Raw genomic sequence first — 7564 nt, 5'->3', positions numbered from 1 at the left:
CATAGATGTTCTTGTGGTGATGACTTCCAGATTTTGGGGAATAATAGATGTGAATTTTTAGAAGTTATTGAATTGTCTTTTTATTAATGAGTTTAAGTCTTCCGCATCGTATTTTGTTCATTATGGTTAAAATGTTAAGGTTTAGATTGGTTGGTTCGCTCACATAGGAGGGTAAGTGTGGGTGCCAGTCGCGGCTCGATTTTGGGTCGTGACAGTAAAAGTAAATGAAAATATATTTAATTTCTTGTTTAATCACGATATAATTTTTAAAAAATTGAAAAAAATAACTAAAAAACCAATTTCTAATGAAAATTCAAATCAACCCAACCTAGTACATCTCTACTTTCTATTCTTGTTCTACGGATCATTCTCAAATTATGCTCCACTATTTTCTTTGTACTTTTGATTATTGCCATCATTCTCCTACGAATTGTAAAATAATTAAAAACTTCGTTAAAAAAAAGAATAAATATAATAAATGATCCAATAATTTTCTATTAAATTTTAAAGATTCTTTTATTTTAAACTATAAAAATTTATGTATTTGTTTTATCGAAAAAGGGTCTGATATACCCTTCAACTTTGTCATTTAAAGTTGATATACCCTCTCTTTTTTTTCCATAAAATTGGACATTTTATTCATCTTTCAAACAAAAAATACAAAAGGGATTTAGATATCTTTACAAGTTTCCCTGACTTGCTTTGCTGATATATAAGATTATTTAAGACACCTTGAAAGATGATGTAAATGCAATAACGAGGAACACCAATGCTCCAAAAAAGGCGTAGACTAATCTGCACAACTAAGGGGGGTCATAGGTGATTTATGCTTTCTTTTTGTTGGTTGTACGATGACTGGGCCTGTCTAATCTCAAGAGTCCTTTCACTTTCAATGGTAATTCTTCATAAGACTGAAACATTTGATTTTGTGAGAAGCCATGACTTTAGATTAGCGAGCTTGTCTGCGACCTTGTTTGCTTCCCTAAAACAGTGCACCATATTAAAACCTACAAGCTCCTTAAGTCTAATAATTTCATTAACATCATCCATAATTCTCCAAGGAGTTGAGTGACAATTGTTGACACTATCCACAAGGACTTTGGAGTCACTTTCCGCGGTAAAAGAGAGGAAATCATTCTCTAAACACCATTTTATTCCAAACTCAAGCGCCACAGCTTCTGCCCAGGTGCTAGTCCCCTTTCCCACCTTGAGAGAGTACCCAAAAATAAACTTACCATCATAACAACTTCCATCAGAATTTATCTTAACAAATAGAAGCTCAGGTTTGTTCCACTTAACCCATATTCTGTTTTTCACAAAAAAAAACTTGCAATCTAGAATGTTTATAATGTCCTTCCATTCATGTCCCATTTTAAGTTGTTTATACTCGGACTCAAGCGTCTGTCTCATATTAAAGGCTATCAAGGATATAGATCTTTTCAAAGACACTTTTTCTATTCCATACTTGATGGCACACCTTGATCGCCATATTTCCCAAGACACAAAAATAGGGAGACATTTATAGGTAAGAGATTTTATGGGATTAAAGACTTTACACTTCCATATGGTGATCAAGATTTTTCTATATGAGGAATTAGCGCTACCAAGCCCTAACGCGCCGCATATAAGTCTCCAAAGATCATTGGCCATCTCCCCTCTATAAAATAAATGTTCTACTCCTTCCATATTAGCAGATTTACAACACACACATTTTGAAGGAATAGCTATCCCCATTCTACTAATCTTTAGATCGGTAGGAATTTTATCCCTTAAAGCTCTCCAAACAATAAAAGACATTTTTAAAGGGAATGACTTTATTCCAGGTCATAGTATCAATCCATGAAATTTGTTGCGTACTTCTTAGTAACTTCCAAGCAGAAGATACTTTGAAGACACCTTTACTGTCTGTCATACCAAAAAGTAACATTACCTTTTCTAATTTTCCAGAGGATATGATGATCTACTTTTTTTTTTATTTTACACATAGCTTTCCAAGAATGAGAGTTACCTGAGTACCATTGCTTGACCAAAGGGTGCAATCTTTGGCAATATTTAGCCATAAGGAATTTATTCCATAATGACTGACTCGTTCTAAGATTCCACCATTGCTTTGTTGTGAAAGCATCACAAATGTATTGAAGTTTTCTAAATTGGGCACCACCTTCGTCATAAGGTCTGCACAAATCATCCCACGAGGCCCAATGGAACTTTTTCTATTTATCATTACCACTCCATAAAAATCAAGCTACAACTCTAAGTGTTTTGAAACACCTTTTGGAGAATGAATCGCTGCTAAGAGATGAATAAGGAGTGAAAGGAGGACATGTTTGATTAGAACGGCTCTCCCATAAATTGAGAGAAGTTTGGATTGCCATCCACTAATTCTGCTAATAACCTTTTCAACCATCTCAGTGAAAATAACAATTTTTTTCCTTCCAGCATAAAGAGGGCACCCGAGGTATTTAATAGGCATGGTCTTATGGCTCATACCAGTGATTCCCTCAATTCTTGCAATATCTTCTTCTGTGGCCTTCGGAGCAAGAATAATACAAGATTTATGTTTGTTGATCATTTGTTCGGAGATCTTCTCGTACTTAGCCAATGTGCCCATAAGAAGCTTGAGAGATGTTCTGCAACCACTAGAAAATAACATGATATCATCAGCAAATGCAAAGTGATTTATAAGAGGGCCTTTCTTGCTCATTTGAAATCCAATAAAATCTTTCCGAAGAGAGATTTTCTGAGAAAAATACTCAGCACTAAGTATAAAGAGTGAAGGGCAAATAGGGTCTCCTAGCCTGAGACCCCTCTCTGATTTAAAAAATACCATATCTAGAGTCATTCACTAGAATAGAGTACAATTACTCGAAATATGTCTATAATTATGTCAATCCAAATTTCACAAAAACCAAATTTCCTCATCAAAATGCATAAATACGGCCATGAAACTCTATCATATGCTTTTGTCATATCTAACTTGATTGCTCAGTATTGGGGCAAACAATGTCATGATAATTTCTTGTGCTAACAAAATATTTTCAGTAATTTCCCTCCCTTGAACAAAGCAACTCTGATTACCACTAATAAGATTAGGAAGACATTTACTTTACCTTGTATTAAGAAGCTTGCCAAATGTTTTGCTTTACATATAATGTCTGAAAAATGTTAGGGGAAAGGAACTTTGGGCAACATGACGATGCAAGTATGAGTGAAACTATTAGGAAGTGGTGCACCACAGAAAAAGGCCTGGATGGCCAAAGTAATGTCTTTACTAATAATATCCGAACAAACTTGAAAAAATTTGGCAGTGATACCATCAGGACCTGGGGCACTATCCGGGTCCATAGTGAAAACAATTTCTTTAATCTCATTCGTGGATGGCATGGCAATGGGATCCATATTGGTTGCATCATTAACCACAGAGGGAATGCTCTTAAGTTCATCCATGTCTTGAAACTGAGGAGTCTGGCAGAAAATTCCTTTGAAATATCTCACAGTTGCCTTATTGGTATCTTCATTACCTTCTACCCATTGGAGTTGTTCATCCTGAATTTGTTAATGTGAAGTCTCCTTCTCCTATATTTTAAGGAACTATGAAACTATGTAGTATTTGATCACCCTCACTAAGCCATTTCACTCTCGCTTTCTGTCTGAGAATGGAGTCTTGAACCTTGAGGTATTGGATATAATCAGCCTTAGTTTTGTTTAACAGCGTCCTTGTCCCCTCACTGTTACTAAGGATCAAATTTTGCTCCAGTTCAGCAATGTTTTTCTCATTATTTTTTGCATCTTCATAGATATCACCATATTTTTCTCTCGACCATATGCTTAGCCTTACTTTTATCTTCTTCAACTTTAATTGCAAGTTCCACATTGGATTAGGTAGACATCCTTCACCCCAACTAGATTTCACACAGTTTAAGAAGTCATCATTCTCAGTCCATATGTTTAAGAACCTGAAATATTTAACAAAATCTGTAGAGTTGACAAAAGATTGTACAAGAAGAGGCACATGATCTGAACACGCATTAGTAAGGTGAGTAATAGTGGTTTTGCCAAACTGATCAAACCAAGAAGAGTTATACATAAGTCTATCCGATCTCTTTCATATAGTATTAGAGCCTCCTCTGTTATTGCACCAGGTGAACATATTCCTTACATAACCTGCATTTTCAATACCACAATCAGATAAACAGGAAACAAAATCAAAACTTTTCTCTGCCTTGTGGGGTCGACCTCCTTTCTTCTCCATTGAATCAGAAATGACATTAAAATCACCTACAACAGCCCAAGGACCATTCAGCCTATTTGAAATGGTTACAAGTTCTGTGCAAAGCTCTTTTCTGATGGTTGTCCTGTATTTGGCATATACATTGGTTAAATAATACATAACATTTGTATCTTTATGGCATACCTGAAAAGTTTCCTGTTGTTGGGAGTTATCTTGGACCTTTACCTCAAAGTCATTTGACCAGAATGTCCAAATTTTATTATTGGAGTTGGAATGACAGCCTTCCATCCCAAGTTGTCTCATGTAAGTCATGATTTGATCACTTCTCACAAATGGCTCTTGTAAGCAGATGAAAGATAAGTTGTATTGAGCTTTGATAGTTTTAAGCCTTTCGAAGGCACATTGAGAGTTAACACTCCTTATGTTCCATGACAGAGCTTTAATCATTGGAAACATTAAGGTTTGTACCTTTGCATATCCCTTTGTTAAAGTCATCTCTTCCCCTACGAATCCAGTCTATAACAAGTACATCAGTTCCTCTTGGCGAGAGGTTGTTTGTCATACAAGTATCTTGTTTTAGCGGTGTTCCTTTAGCATCAAGGTTATCTTTGTTATCTTAGATAAAAGACATGTTATACATTTCTCCATCTGAGACAGACAGATCTCGAGAAAGTTCTTTATCCTCTTCTTCTGATTCAGTCTCATAATGGTTATATTCATCATGGCATTTTTCTTCCCCCCGAGGAATGGGATTGTTCACTTCAGTGTCCATGCATCCTCTATTTGCAGGGTATGCTCATTGTTATGGGTAGGCACTCGCTTAACTTCTTCCGTAGTGTTAGGAGCATCACTAAACCTCAGCAGATTATTGTCCACATTTGTGACCCCTAAAACAGTTCCACAGAAAATGTTAGACGGGCCATGTATTCTAGGATCTAGTGCATCTTTTCTTTCAACATAGAGGGAGACATTAAACATCTGGTCTTGTTGAAATGTCGCACCTTTTCCCCAAATAAAATCTGATTCATTTTTGTGCAAAACTGTTTCTTACTTCTTTATTTCCGGCCTTTTGTACAGATCGACCACCTTGTTGATCATAGAGGTTTTTTTTTATCTCTTGGTCAAGGGTTGCCATGAGGGGTCATTGATTTCCTCCTCAACGCCTATCAATTTCTTGCTGCCCGGGAAGTTCGTTTCTTGATTAAGCTTTTTATCCTTAATGGACATATTCCCTGAGTTTCAGCCTTCTCTATAGGCTTGTTCACGCTGCTTTGCGTAACTGGATTATCAAGCATCTTTGTATTTAGAATACCCTGCACGGCTACCTCTAATTCTTGCTTTTTCCCATCATGTTTTTCTTTATTTTTTCATTTTCCTCTAGTCACTGTGGTCCAACCCTCTTCCTCTTGGCACTTCTCTGGCTCCATATTAATATCAATATCAGTTTGTAACTTTGTTCCTTGGTTTCTTATGGTATCCACTTGCATTCTATTATCCTTGGTATGTTCCTGTATTTTATCTGAAGCTATCGAAGCACTTGTACTAGTTGTTCCTTCTTTTCCTTCATTAGCATATTCATTTCTTAACTCCGGGTAAAGGACCCTGCAATTAGCATCACTATGACCTTGAACTTTGCATTTAAAGCAATATTCTGGAATAGCTTCAAACTCCAGCTTTTGCACAAGACACTCGTTTATGCCTTTCGAGTTCGTAATTTTGATCTGAACTTCCTTTAAGGATGATATTGTGACATCGATTTCGACCTTGACTTTCGCAGTAGCGGGTCTCTTCTTAGATAAAGTGGCCTTGTCCGTGATGATCGGAGTGCCAATAGGAGCTAAAATACGATATAAAGCATCCTACTCAAAATAATGCCAAGGCAGGTCCGGCAGATTCACCCACACTGGTGCAAGAGTGGTCTCCTTCTCGAGTTTGGAATCTGTTGTCCATTTGAGAAGTTACATTTGCATTCCACATATTGACAGAAAATTCCTACTGTAGACATTTCTATGGTCTTCTTCCAGTTCAAAATCAATGAAAACATGGTACATATTGTAGACCCCAATTTTCACTCCCCCCTTTAGGTCAAACACTCTATTAAACTCCAATCGAATTTTATCTATTGAAGGTCTGATTCTCGAGAATTTTCCCACTACCGTAAGACGACATGATTCAGCTAGGAGATCGTTTTCATCTTTGGTGAAGGTGACAGTAGCCTTACCTTCAGATAAATTGTAAGATCTGTCTGGTAGATTAACTTTCTTCCTCCTCATCCTGTTTGTATGATTCCTCAAACCCTCAGCAAAACATCGCCCTTCATTAGTGTTATCCCTCTGGTCGGAAATCGATCCTTTAGTAAACTGTTGAATACTCCATTTGCCTATTTGCCTTTCTGGAGAGTCAAGGGTTAGGGCTTTTTGTCCAACCCTTTGGGAAGGAGGGGAGGAAAGCTTTGCGCAAGAGAAGGGGGTTGGTCTGCGGGAAAGGAGGTGGTCAGACCGGCGGAGCCATCCGACTCGCCGTAGACATTAGGTCCAAGTGACCGTTAGAGAAACAAAGGAGGAAAAACGGTAATATTGGTAGAGAGCGATAGCTAGCTATTTAGCTGATATACCCTTGTCATCACACGAAAGTTGCTCATATATACCTCTACTTATAAATAAAAGGCTCACATATATCCTTTTTCTAATAATTCTAATCTAATCTTTTTATTATTTTTTCTAAAAAATATAATCCATATAAGTAAATTTTATCCTCGTCAAACATATTTTTTTGACTTTCTTTTTGTTTCAGTAACTAACTTAGAATTATTATTTTGATAATCAAATTTATTTATGTTTCACTAATATTCTTGTAAAATTTATTGTAGACGACCAAATTTTTTTCTTCGAATACAAAAATCAAATTACAATATAGACAAAAAAAAATAGTTTAAATTTGTTCTTCTTTAAACTAAGGAATGAAAGAATAAAATAAAATAAGAATAAGAAACTCAAATAATTATAATAAAAGAAGTCAAAATAATTTATGTATGAAAAAAGTTAAAATATACCTTGAACTTTGATAGAAGAATCATATATACTCATAAATAATTTTATTTAAAAAATAAAAGTAAAAAATATAAATCTAAAACTAATTTTTTAACTTCCGTTAAATGAAGGGTATGTATGAGCTCATTTTGTAACGGCAGAGGTATATGTGAGCCGTTTGTATAACGATAAGGGCATATATGAGTCACTTTCATAACGAAGGGTATATCAGCTCCAAATAGCAACATTAAGGGGAATATCAGACCCTTTTCCCTTGTTTTAACTTGTAATTTACAATAATTGT

General features: G+C 35.8%; 1 long non-coding RNA gene across 2 annotated transcripts; it reads right to left on the bottom strand.

Moving 5' to 3' along the window:
- Positions 1 to 677: 677 nt before the first annotated feature.
- On the bottom strand, positions 678 to 6842 carry LOC107032717. 2 transcript variants are annotated; one of them, XR_003574867.1, is made up of 2 exons: positions 2009 to 6842; positions 678 to 1905 (listed from the first exon to the last, which is right to left on the bottom strand). It is a non-coding gene; the product is annotated as an uncharacterized LOC107032717 (long non-coding RNA). The 2 variants fall into 2 exon arrangements; XR_003574868.1 differs by having other exon boundaries at positions 678 to 1206.
- Between the last annotated feature and the right edge of the window lie 722 nt (positions 6843 to 7564).

The sequence above is a fragment of the Solanum pennellii genome, chromosome 10 (assembly GCF_001406875.1).
Source record: "Solanum pennellii chromosome 10, SPENNV200".
Classification (NCBI taxonomy): domain Eukaryota; kingdom Viridiplantae; phylum Streptophyta; class Magnoliopsida; order Solanales; family Solanaceae; genus Solanum; species Solanum pennellii.
Note: the sequence above shows the minus strand (reverse complement) of the source record. Positions and strands in the feature narration are given on the sequence as shown.